The 12715-nt window shown below is 36.1% G+C and overlaps 1 long non-coding RNA gene across 1 annotated transcript in view; it reads right to left on the bottom strand.

Moving 5' to 3' along the window:
* The window catches only part of LOC104145398 (uncharacterized), a 55679-nt gene that overhangs the window by 27311 nt on the left and 15653 nt on the right, over positions 1-12715 (bottom strand). Inside the window, exon 2 of the long non-coding RNA XR_694316.2 lies at positions 3528-3744. This is a non-coding gene — a long non-coding RNA (uncharacterized lncRNA). The remainder of the gene's footprint in view (positions 1-3527; positions 3745-12715) is intronic.

Below are 12715 nucleotides of genomic sequence, written 5' to 3'. Positions count from 1 at the left end.
GAGCCACCCTAGACTACAGATCACCCCCAAGATCAGATCAGACAATCGCTCTCAGACTTCTGTCCAAGAACAGTTTGAAGATGTAGAAGGTGTTTGAAGATGTTATAATTCCCAGGAAGAAAGATAACACAAAAAGTAGCCCTAAGGTCTGAATTCTGAAAGCCATCCTAAAGCTTTAGCATGATCCATTTCCTAGCCTTGATCTTCTATATTGCTAGGGTACAGAAGTCTGCAATAATCAATTACTGGTAATAAATCACTTCACCAGTGACTGAAAGTACCCAGCCTATGTTCAAATATAGGCAAGTCAGAAATTACTAAAATTATTAGATATTTAGCAAACTACAAAGAAATCAATTCATAGTCTCTGACAAATTCACATCACGGTTAACTTCTCTAACACTTGCTTTGAACCAAATAATACTGAGAATCTTTCAATTAACTTTCAAAAGCTTTGGATCAGATCCTCATGTGGCACAAAAGCTGTAGACTGAATTAGGGTTTTTTCTTGACCTTTTTCATCATCCCAGTAGAATGAGATTTTTAACACAGCAATAGTTTGGCTGTGTGGGGCAATTTTACAGTGGTATTTAAGTTATATCTGAGGATTTGACATTCTAGAAGTTATTTTATTAGTTTAAATTTACTATTATGTTCTGAAAAACCTTTGAAATAAAGCAGAACCAAAGTGTCTACAAAAACATGTAAAATCTGAGTTTATACTATACCGAATAAAGTCAAAATACTATAAAGATAAATGACATTTTTTGGTCAATTCTGGACACAATGTAAAAGTCAAACACATTGATGAAACAAAAGAACTATAAATAAACTATGCAAAGCTTCTACAAAATCTAGTTAGTCAGCCTTCAAAGCTATTTTTCTTTTTTTCCATTGTTCTACAAACTTTCAGTGCCTATCTGGGACAGTAAGGTTTCTGGGCTACTAAATATGACTTTATGGCAGTCTATAAAGACTGTGATCTTCTATTGCTTAATTTTCTTTCATAGAAATTGTAAGTATGTCCTTAGCTAATACCACATGCTAATGTAATAACCTTATGCAGTACCTAGATATCAGAGCACTCTTCAGTCCTGACATTTTAAAGTAAATTATAACAGCTGTTCTACATTAAAGGGACATTTTAATCAAATTTCCCTTTGATAAGCAGGAAAGGTAAACATGACTGAGCCTGCTAATGCACAGTCTAGCCCATTAAGTTTAAAATAGGAGTTGGTGGAAGTCTATGCCTAACTCAACAGTTGATAACGCATTGTGCTTTTGCACTGGCAGATGCCTAGAAATAAGACTTTCTTCCCATCTTACTAAAGCAGATTCTTAATCAGGCTTTAACTAGAGCGTTGACTGCTCCAACTACTTTGCTTCTGAAAGAAGTTCGGTATTATGCATTTGTGTTGAGGGCTATTTCTGAAGAGAAACTGGGCAATCATTTGAAATTTATGGAATGTGTTCTTCTAATATCAGTGGCAAAAAGTTCTTGGACAGAGTCAGCTAAACCACTCAAAGTCTTTGACTGGCTGGAAATAACACATTTCAGCTAACCACCTTCTCAGCAGTGTCTGGCCATCAATTCAAAAAGAGTTCTTCCTCAAGAAGTTAAAAAGTATCAAGTACTTCAGCTGATATGAATAGGCTGAATTCTTCTAAGTCACCATTATTAATACTTAATGCCCGTGTATATACAAAAGTGCAGCAGTTGCAAAGTAACTAGAATGAAAAGTAGGTTTCAAATTTTTCCCCAGGTGACTTTTAAAAGAAAATATAATAGCAAGCTGTGTTTGTTATACTGATATGTATTTTCCCCCATTAATGAGGAATAAAAATAGTAATTTCATTAAAACATAAACACTGTTAGAGAATATTAATTCAACAACATTTTTACTGAGAAATTAGTACCAAGAAGAAAAATCTGCCATAACAGTGAAATCTACATAAAGGAAGACCTCTAAACATCTCTAAATATTATACTAAATTAAAACATCTGTGGCCATGAGCCTGCGATTTCATATATTTGGACAGATTACCGCACTTGTGTGAAATGCAATCAGCTTACTTTTAAAGATTTCACTGCAGTTCACAGATGTTAAAGTAATTGTAATTAGCATCTGATTTATCACGTCTTACACACCAAGTTTGTATTGAAATGGGTGTTTTTAAGAATTCAAGGCCAGGCCTTCCAGCATTGAAATTTCTCTGTTGTCACCGAATATTTAGCAATGGTTCGACTAAAATGATTGAACATCTGGTGAGACTAAAATATATTTGTTCAAGAAGGCTAAGAAAAAAAACGCCTCTAGAGAGGTGAAGAAAAAAAAATAGAGCTGATTGCAGGTTTGTTAACCTGAGGCAGTCATTTGACTGCTTATCGCTGTTTCATCAGCGCATCTTTATGTGCTGAATCAAAGCAGACTCTAGATTACTGCTTTAATCAGCATCATAAAACATCATGTTTCTCCTTGCTTCCTAACAGCTGGTTTAAGAGGAATAAAAGGCTTATTTGACGGGTAAGTTGGAAGATCTCCAAGGGCCTTCTAAGCTGCTACTTTTGTATATTTGGACTTTCAAAGCAAGCTAGGAGTTTTAACAAAGACTGCTAGCTTATGGTTTTCTGGGAGCATCAACTTTTCTACAAAAAATTAATCTCAAGATAAATTTGCCACTTCTGGCACAAGAATCTGCTCGCCTGTCCTTTAACATAATAATTATATTTTTGCTTTGCCAAATGACGGGGAGGAGGGCACTTCCCTTTACCTAATAAAAAAATAGAATATTTTCAAAGCAGATATATGGGTATACAGTTAGCCCATAACTTACAGTTACATCAACTAAAATTTAATTTCTTAAAACAGAAGTAATATTTCACTGCCTACAAATGCACTGTTAAATTATGAGGTTTCACAATTATACTTCCATATTAAAACGTTTTTTTAAAATAGCACAACCTCCCATTCTTCTTTCACATTACTGCGGAGGAGACCCATACAGAGTACACTGACTAAGCCTATATGAAAGGAAGTCTCTCAGGCCATAAGTGAGAGACAAAAGTCACTTGTAAGGCACTAATCGCAGTATGGGACCCAGCTGAGAAGAAATTTTATACCATACAGAAAAGATTTTTTGAAGCCCTTTATGTCGATCTATTGCTACTCCTACTGATACCAGTGTTAAGCCAAGTTGAGCACTTTTAAAAATCCCAAAGTACAGAACAAAAACATGCACAAAGAAAGTAGCATTAAGAAAAATAAGTTTTCTCTCATATTTCTTTATGGTATACCTAGAATGACCTCAAATTAATAAAACATGTGCTCTATATATTTTTACTAAACAGAAAAGGCATCGGGGCATTAGAATCCTACCTACCATGGCAATTTGGTGGCGATGACAGTTCCTAGAAAACGGAGTCTCTCCCCTCGTGTCACGTTCCTTTTATGCCATTCAAATTTCCCTGTGAGATACATGTTTAATATTGCCGCGTACTCCTACTCACCAATAAATGCCAAACTCACCTTGACCCACTTGGAAAAAACTGTTGTCTGTCACTCAGGGGCAAAGAAGCCATCAAAATGTTACAGTAGTACCTCCCGACTGCAGCACCTTCTGTCAGTTTTGTCAAAGTCTCTGTTGCAGAAAACTGTCCTTGGAATTCAGAAATGAGATGTGGAAAAGGCAGCACGGATTTGAACACCAATGAATAATTCCCATTTATATTTTGCCTTGCGTGGACTGAGAAGAAAAAAATGAAAATGTATAAGGGATATGAAAATTAATCATTATTTCATATTGTGTGCCCACATACTAAGGAACGGAAAAGTCAACAAATGTAAGAACTCTAAGTGCTACTGTTGACAGAATTTTCTTTTCCTTTTGACCAAGACGTCAAGAAATCAGTTAAAAATATGTAACGGACGTAGAAAAAACAAATTCTTATTTGAAAGTTCTTTTTGTCATCCGTGTATCCTGTGACTCAAGCAAGAGCTGTAAAACAGTTCTAAAAGTCATGTTTATAGTCGGGGTAAGACTCCCCTCTAGTGAACGCTCTGCAGAGAGTCACAGTTTTGCTTCCTGATGCCTTACTTCAAAGATCCAGTTCCTCTCTGGTGATGAGCCTTGCCCTTTTACTGCCAGAGTCCATTCTTCTCTCAGAGAAAGTGAATTATCATTACTCTGCACAGTATCTTCACGTTAATTTGTGAACAAATACAACTGACAAACAAAAAAACAGTCTTCTGGTTATTTCAGCTTAAGTTACATAGTCAATCACAGATGAGGCAGAAAAGGTAAAGTAAAACCCACATAACTTCAATATTTAAAATGTACAATTTGCGAAACAGTCATTTTAGTATACTGAAAAGGCCATTTTCCTTACAGTAAGGAAATAACTTTCAAGTGGAAGCACAACTTGTAGGGGTACATTAGCCTCAGGCATGTGTGTCATGCAATACTGTAAAGGTTTTGTTATTGTGTTGCAGGTGTTAAGTAGACTGCCGTAATTAAATCAAATTAAAATAGACTTCCAGAAAATCCTGAATTATGCCTGGAAACTCTCCAGCCCCACCAGGATTAGGGGAACACAAAGCCTTTTTTTTTTTTTTTTTTTAAAAAAACAGATTATCATTATTCCACCCTACCTATTAAAGGTACTGTACAGCAGCTGCAGCAATGTTTCCTAAGATTTTGAAGACATGCTTTATTTGAAAAATAAGTATAAAACACATCCTGTCAAGTAATCCCATCCTTACTCATCAGAACATTTCAGCATAGATGTAATTATTTGCGTCAGGAGGTTTTAAGGTCACTCTTACAGGTTTTGCTAGCTCATTATGGCCAAGCAGACCAAGGACTTCAACTCTACACACACATGCATATCCAAGATCAAGGCATGATCTGACAAGGAGAGCACCCACAGGTGTTTGTCTTTGTTTTCTTTGCTCCCTCCAACCCATTTTTGTCTTAACCTAAAAGTCCACATACAGATTACTTATGCTACAGTTCCACAGCACCACTCGGCCAGCTAAAGTTCATTCATAGAGCCAATTCAGTGTGGCTGCATTAACTAAAGTTGCATTTCTAGGTACAGCAGGGGATATATGCATATGTTGAAAAACCACCACATGAAAGCTTTTTTTGCTTTAAAGAGAAAGAACAGCAAACTGAAGACAAATCATCCTCCCAGAGCCTGGACTTTTGCTAGGCAGGCAGAAAAACTGAGGCATCCGCTACAAAGGAATGCTATAACAAGACTTGGAGAAAAGGAAAACTCTTTTGAACACTAAACTGAAGAGGCTTCAGTCAGACTTCAGGATAAGCAGTAATCTTCCTTCAGGACCGTGAACACAGAGAAATGAAGAAAGCAATTTGCCCTCATCTTATGCCTCTACACCTTGCAAGCAGGTTCTATCCAATACGATATATAAACCCTGAGTCAAAAGATTGACAGAAGCAATAGTCCTATTTTCATACACACAGCTCCAAAGCAAAAACAACAACAAAAAAAAACAGCTTACAAAAATGAGCAGAAACAGTATTGCATGTGCAGGAATTACCCACTTCCTTCCATACAGCACCTCCTCTTTAAGTTCCAAGGGAAAGTTTTTCTCCCCCAACCTCCAGCACTAAATATTCCCATCTAGTCCACACGTAGCCATTAGGACAGCTAGCCTTGGTCCTCCTTAACTACCCAGAGCAGAGCCCAAGCTAGCTCTTCATTTCAAAGATGAAAAAATCACAACCAAATGGAACAGGAGAAAGAGACTGCAGACAGATAGAAACAAAGGACAAAAAAATAGCATATAGGAACATTTTACACCCAATTAGACAGCAGGAACTCTTGCCACAAAGACCAAGATGGAAATAACCCCCCCCCCAAAAAAAAAAAAAAGTTATCTTCCCCACCACCTCCAACTGTTTGGGGAAATCCAGCCGCCTAAATACAACTTCTTTTGTTGACAGTATTCGAAGAACAGATGGTTAGTTAACAGCTCTACTGTTTGCTGGCTGTGTGACAACTACTACTGTATCACCAAAACCAGCCAGGGTAGGATCTCTCCGTTACTATAATACTTTCTCTTTTATTTAGTATTCTGTTACAATAAGGTAATGCTTTGAAGGAGGCAAGTATGACTAATTTGGGGGAACATCAGCATTTTTGATTTAATAAACTACATACAAGCAAATACTGCTGTATAGAACTGTTTATTCTACTGTTACCAACATGAACCATGTTAAGCTGGCTTTGCATTGCATCAGGCCAAATATACAAGAAAAAAGGATTTTTAAAAATCAAAACGATCCAAAACCTGCCAAACAAAAGAAAAAACCCAAATTCTTTCAAGACGACAAAGTACAGCCTATGTTTTCTCTCATTTTATATCTCATTTCTATTACTGCATTAACAAATTTCAATTTTCATTTCAAAATAAGCGTCATAAAACAGTCCATACCTATACATATATATACCAGCAGTATGTATCTATAAATACATATCTCTAATATACCATTATTATATACCTATATTTATTTATGCCCTGAAAAAATGCAAGAAGCTGTATCTTCTTTCAGCAGTGACTTATATATGCCAAGAAGAGTGATAAGACAGCAACAGAGGTTATGCTGGGAATTGTTCGAGTTTACTGCTGGGAACTAGAAACATATTAAATGCTATTCTCCCTGTTATATGAACCAACAGTTTCTATTCACTGGCAACACAACAGAAAAACTTCTTGGTTTGATGGATAGCTAGGTGAGTTTTCTAAACATTTTTTAGATTATAGTGAGGGTTTTTTTTGCTTTGTTTTTAATATTAGAGTGCACTCAGGAAACAAACTGGCCCAGAGCTAACAAGATTCAGTTATTACTTTACTACCTAAGAAATTATTGAAATTTCAAAACCTAGAGACCTATGGCTTGTATTCTGCCTGATGTATAAAAATCTGGCAAACATATGACCGTTTAGAAACAGATTTATTACATTTTGATTCCTCCTGCTATATCTTTTAATATTTCCATCTGCAAGTACCCACAGTCTATTAAGTAGAAACAGGAAGACAAGCTATTTATGTGGGGACAGAAAGGATAAGAAAAAATGTGTTCCACAAAGCTATTTTCTGCAATATATTCTCTACTTCAGCACAGAAGAAAGAAAACACACCAGCGTGAACTAGTGCTGCTACAGGCTAGAGCAATAACTATTCTCAAGGGGAGAACTTTGTACCAAACCCTGCAAAGACAGCTTCAAGTGAAAAGCATTCACATGCAGACTGGGATTTGGAAAGCCCGAGACATTTAGCATGAAACAGCTATTTAGGTAGTACACAGACAGGTCTTCAGTTACCTCTGAGGGTCCACACATGGCTTTGCTCTGGATGGAAGAGCAGAGAAGGTACCGATTCTTCCGCTGCTTGCAGCTCCCACCCAACTTACATATGTCCCCTCCTTTTCAGCACTACTTCAAACATCCTGTGGAGCGTTCTTGATTCATGCCAGCCATTCAGCAGTGGGTGCGCTTGGTTCTAATACATATGATCTCCTGTTTACTTCCCAGAAATGTTTCCAGGAGATTAAGACTGAAAATTCCATCAGAAGCTAAGAAACATTTGCATCTGTGCTGCTTTAATTCTACTCCTTTCTTGTACACAATATGACACAATTATTCATTAAATGACTGGATTTTTTGTCTTGGCTCTGCGAGTGCACACCATAGATGATTTCCATACACTAAGAAGCTACTATCAGTCCAGTTCATCATGTCCACATCCACACCCTGCACTGAATTAAAAAAAAATTACTTCCCTCATTTTTCTCCCGGTGCTATCATTAGTATGCTTTACAAACATGTACCTGCCTCCAGTGCATTAGCATGCTATAAGCTACGGCATCTGAGACAGAAAATTTCCATGAAATATACCTACGATTTGACAGCCAGAGTATGCCAACCATGGGAAGGAACAGAGTAAGCCAATAGATTCAGTCTTGCCTTTCTTGAGACAGCCAAAGGTTTAAAATCTAATGTTCAGGGCAATTAATTTTCAGAAGAGTAACTCTCTGCATGATTTCTAAGAATCATACTGTATCAGTCAAATAAAATGTTTTCCATTTGAAGGCAGAAGTCAGAGCTGATCATAATTATGATATGACGACATAACAGCCAGCTGTTACTTTGTCTAATTTTTAGATCATAATGATAAATCTGATAAAATACCAAAACCAAACATTTACACTTTTTTTTTTAAAATAAGTCTAATGTTCCAATATAGTGGTTCACTGTTGGGAAAGAGGCCTAATACTTTATATAGGAAATTGCTCTTCATTGTTAACTGTTCTGCGTTGTATCTAAAGTAAATCATTCTTTGAGGAGGGAGAAGAGACTGAAATGACATTGTTAAAAAAAAGCTAAAAAAAATCAACATATAAAAACAAAGAAAAGGCAGTGTATTCAATTACATAAAATTAGTAAATGTGTTCCCATAAATATGGGGAAAATGAACATGTGATTAAGCTAATAGGATTATGCAAAAGAAGCTTCTAATAATAGGCCTGTAATTAATCTTTTTTAGTCTTGGGGCTTGCTTATAATCATTTTTCATGTGCATAATTCAATTCAGGCAAAAACTAATTCTATTCAAAGGACACTTCTTACAACAACCCTCCAATTTATGAAGACGACTGTTCCTAATCTAGTTATGGTTAGGCAGATGCTACAAAGTCCACTCCTGCTCCACGCTTACTTCTCTCATAAGTTCTGTTCCCTTTATTCACACACACACACACACACAAAATTATAGGGTCATTAAAACACAGTTTCTTTCGTATGCCAAATGGTAACAGATTAAATAGAGCTAAGGAGACTTTCTTAGAAAACCTTATGCCTTTTAAAATGTTATGATTATGTTAATTGCTTTCCTGGCTTAGGCCAGTAATAGTTCCCTCTCCTCCTTAACCATTTTATTTTCCACTAGTTATAAGGTGATTTTTGCTCTCGAATCAAGTACCGTCTGTACCTCAAAACAAATCAGCCAGCATTTTTGTGTGTGTGTGCCACTGTATAAAGCAAGTATATTTTAATTTAAAATGTCCTAGGCTTAAGAAATAGATGATCGTTACAACAAAAATGTATTAAAATACCCCAAAATTGTAATTTGCTATACAAGTTTAATGGAAGAACGAGGACTAAAAAGAGGGAAGAAAGGGGGAAATAAGAAAGGAAATTCTATAGAAATTCTACTTGTATCATTAAGGCTTTTTAAAAACATGAAACATAGTGAAAATATTTTCCCCTTATGGGAAATAAAAGTTTATTTTTCAGCTCCCAAAAGTAACTCAGATCTCCACACAGGACTAAGTAAACATTCAGGAAACTGCTTCTTTCCTCAAGTTATTTTGTCCTTCTCCTTCTCTAAGAAATATGCAATCTTCTGAGCAGGCAAATTTCTTGGAGTATTTCCTTCTATGTACTTTATGCATTAAAGAGCTTCTCTAAAGAACATCATCAAACACTCTCAGCTGAGGAACCTCACAATAAAATTGAACTTCAAACCAGCAGTGCCCAAGAACCTTTCTGGAAGTTTCACAGTGATCCTTTCTATTTAATAACATATTTTACATGTAGCAGTAGGGAAGCCCATTGTTGGACGTCCGTAATTTCTCTAGCATATATTCATTTTCCCGGCTTCCTAGACTGCAATGTGCTACAGATACTATTTAGTTTTTACTAAAGCCCAAATTCCTCTCCGGTGCTTGAAAAAGGAATTGCAGTCTTTTAGTTATGAACCACACATCAGATTTCATAGACTTTATTGCTACTAGAATTTAACTTCTACAAAGAGCTATCCTGCAACTTGAACTGAACTCTAAAAACTTGCAAACACTAGTGCACAAGAGTGACTTCACATTACAGTAGGGATGCTACACAGCAATTAATAAGATGTCATGGACTGAGCTGGTTGTTAATTACCTTCAGGTGTAAGCAATCATGTAATTAATAAATTCATAGTTTTAAGGTTTGACTCCTGTCTTTCCCTGTTTCAACAGGTGCCTGAAATAAGCTAGACCCTCCAGCTGGTGATCAGAAGACCTCAAGCAGCTCTCAGTTTGCTTCCCCACTCTTTGGCCTGAGAGAAGCAGGGTTTCTCGAACTTCACAGTAGTTCACCTGTTTGCTCTGAACAAATGGGGTGCATTTTTGGCTGCATAGCATTTACAGCTTCCTGTAAGAAGCCAAACGCTGCAGTTTACATTGTCACTTGTTACCAATATACATAAAAGTAGACTGGGAAGGCACTAAAGAAATACAAAATACAAATTAATTACAAAATTAATTTCTATGCTACAGACTACTGTGCTCTTTCTAATATTAGAAATAAAAAGAAAAAGGATTACAGTCTGAATTAGGGAGAACAAAAGAGAGATTCTGAAATGAAATCTCAGTATAACTTGAGTAAAATCAATAGGGTTGCTCTAAGTGTCATTTAGGTCTTGAGGCAAATAAATGGTTTGACTGGTTGGCTATGATTTTTTTTTTTTTTTTTAAACTACTACTACAGGCCTCAACCATATTGCTGGCAGGTATGAATTAACAGTAATGTACCCAGCCATTTATTTGCATAAGACAGTAGAAGCATTAGGGTCAAAGCCTGCCTGCAGAACCAAAACCTTGGGGGAAAAGGAATGCAGCTAGCTGCAACAGTTGACTCAAAAGGTAAGAGCTGCTGTAGTAAGTGGATGTAGCCATATACAAACCGAGTACAAACTGACCCCAGTTAACAGTGGAAAGGAGGCCTAATAATTAGCCAGACTCCAGGGAATTAGAAGGGATGCAAGGTGCTACTACAGCTACCAGAATTTAAAAGAGGAAAAAAGAAAAATTAAAAAAAAAAAACCCTACCAATCCAAAAGAAAACGGAGGAGCACTCTGAAAAATGAAGGGCAAAAGTAGCATTTTCAGAGGGTAAAGGGGGAGGTTTAACAACTGTTTGACATATATATGAATTAAAGCAAATCATCCTTCCTATAGTGCAGCACATGCAAATCTGTAAACAAAAGAGTACTAGTCAACGGTGCAAGAGGTAAAGACAAATATTTCATCTTAACAAGACGACAGTAATGTTTTCATTATAAAATAAAATGCAAATAGTAGAGAATACTGCATCGTAAACCCAAAATTTGCGTTGACAGAGCTGTGAAGGTACCATTTAAAAGAAAATCTGGTTTCTCCCAGAATCTACCCAGAAATCTTCCTGAGAAGACTTTCTGTATCCTAAAGCAAGACCCTATGCATGCCCACTGAACAGGTCCATAATACCATACAGGTAGGTCTTCCCCATAACTGCACTGCAGGCTGCTGCTGATGTACAAAATCTGCTTGTACTCTTTTCATTTCAAATATGCTAAGTCAAGCACAGTAATCCAATTTAGGTTTTTTATACAACACATACATACATACATAATCTAACCTCAAGACAACATACAGATATAGCACTAATGTATATCTCTGTTTCATCACATATTATTCCAGTTCTTCCTGGAATTCACTTTTCTTTATAGATATACCATCACCCTTCCAGCCTATTATTTACTTTTGGAGTCTGGCAAAGCAAAAATCAGACAGAAGTTCTACAGATTTAATAAGAACGCTTATAACGTGTCACAAGCTTCAATGACTCTGGGGATTACATGTATTTAGAAATGCTATGTAATCTTTAGTGTTCTGCAACTAACAACGGTTTGAGATTAAAACATATAAAAACTTGTCATGACTCTGATATACTTAATATCTGCTTAGTGACATCTCATTTAGAAAAAGGATTCATTAGCATCAAAATGCTATTGTTTATTTTTGTAGCAGTATGAGATGTAAGGCTGAGCTGGTGTTTTCATTATAAACATAGATTTTCTGAGTCACTGTCTTAAGGGTTTCAAACCTCCGCAGCCCAAAATTTATCACAAGGAATCAGGATAAACATTTCAGACCCATTAATCTGTTTTGTGTACTGGAACCTTGCAAAACATGCCTACAACCTGAGTTCACGTTGTTTCTCTGCTCTACATAAAAGGGAGATGGTAAATAAAAATTACTAGTTTGTATATTAAGTGTCCTTAAAAGAGAAGCAGCCTTTTGGTGTTTTAGGGAAAACATCTGAAATGAGCTAGATATTTTTATGCAAGAATAAATATTAAATACTGAGCAGGTGCAGTACTTAATTTTCATAATGTTCTTGGTTATGTAGCAAATATAGCATTGCAAATTTCATTACAAGGTAAAATAGATTCTAACAAATTTTGTTTTGACATTAACTGCCATTCAAATGAACAGAAAAGTACCTCCATTTATTTTAATGACAGCTACCTTTAAAAAAATCATAAATGAGGGGGAAAAAAAATCAATGAAATCATGATACAAAAATAAAATGCTAAAAATAGTGATGCTCTGGTCTTCGCCATGCTTAAACATCAACGACTTGATAAGGTATAGGCATAGTCAGAAAAGAAATAAAAAATACGTGTATGCAAGCGCATGCACTTTTATGTGTATTTACAGATGATATATTTGTAATTCCATCAAACAAACAAGAACATTTTACCCTAAAAGTAGTTGAGGAAGGGAAACAGTAGCATAGCCAAGTCAAACTTCCAGGAAACTAGAAAGAAAGCCTTCCTGTGCTCCAGCAGCTCCCTTTGAACAATCAGAGATGCTATAATAA

This window comes from Struthio camelus, chromosome 6 (assembly GCF_040807025.1).
Source record: "Struthio camelus isolate bStrCam1 chromosome 6, bStrCam1.hap1, whole genome shotgun sequence".
Taxonomy (NCBI): domain Eukaryota; kingdom Metazoa; phylum Chordata; class Aves; order Struthioniformes; family Struthionidae; genus Struthio; species Struthio camelus.
This window is presented reverse-complemented; position numbering and strand designations above follow the sequence as displayed.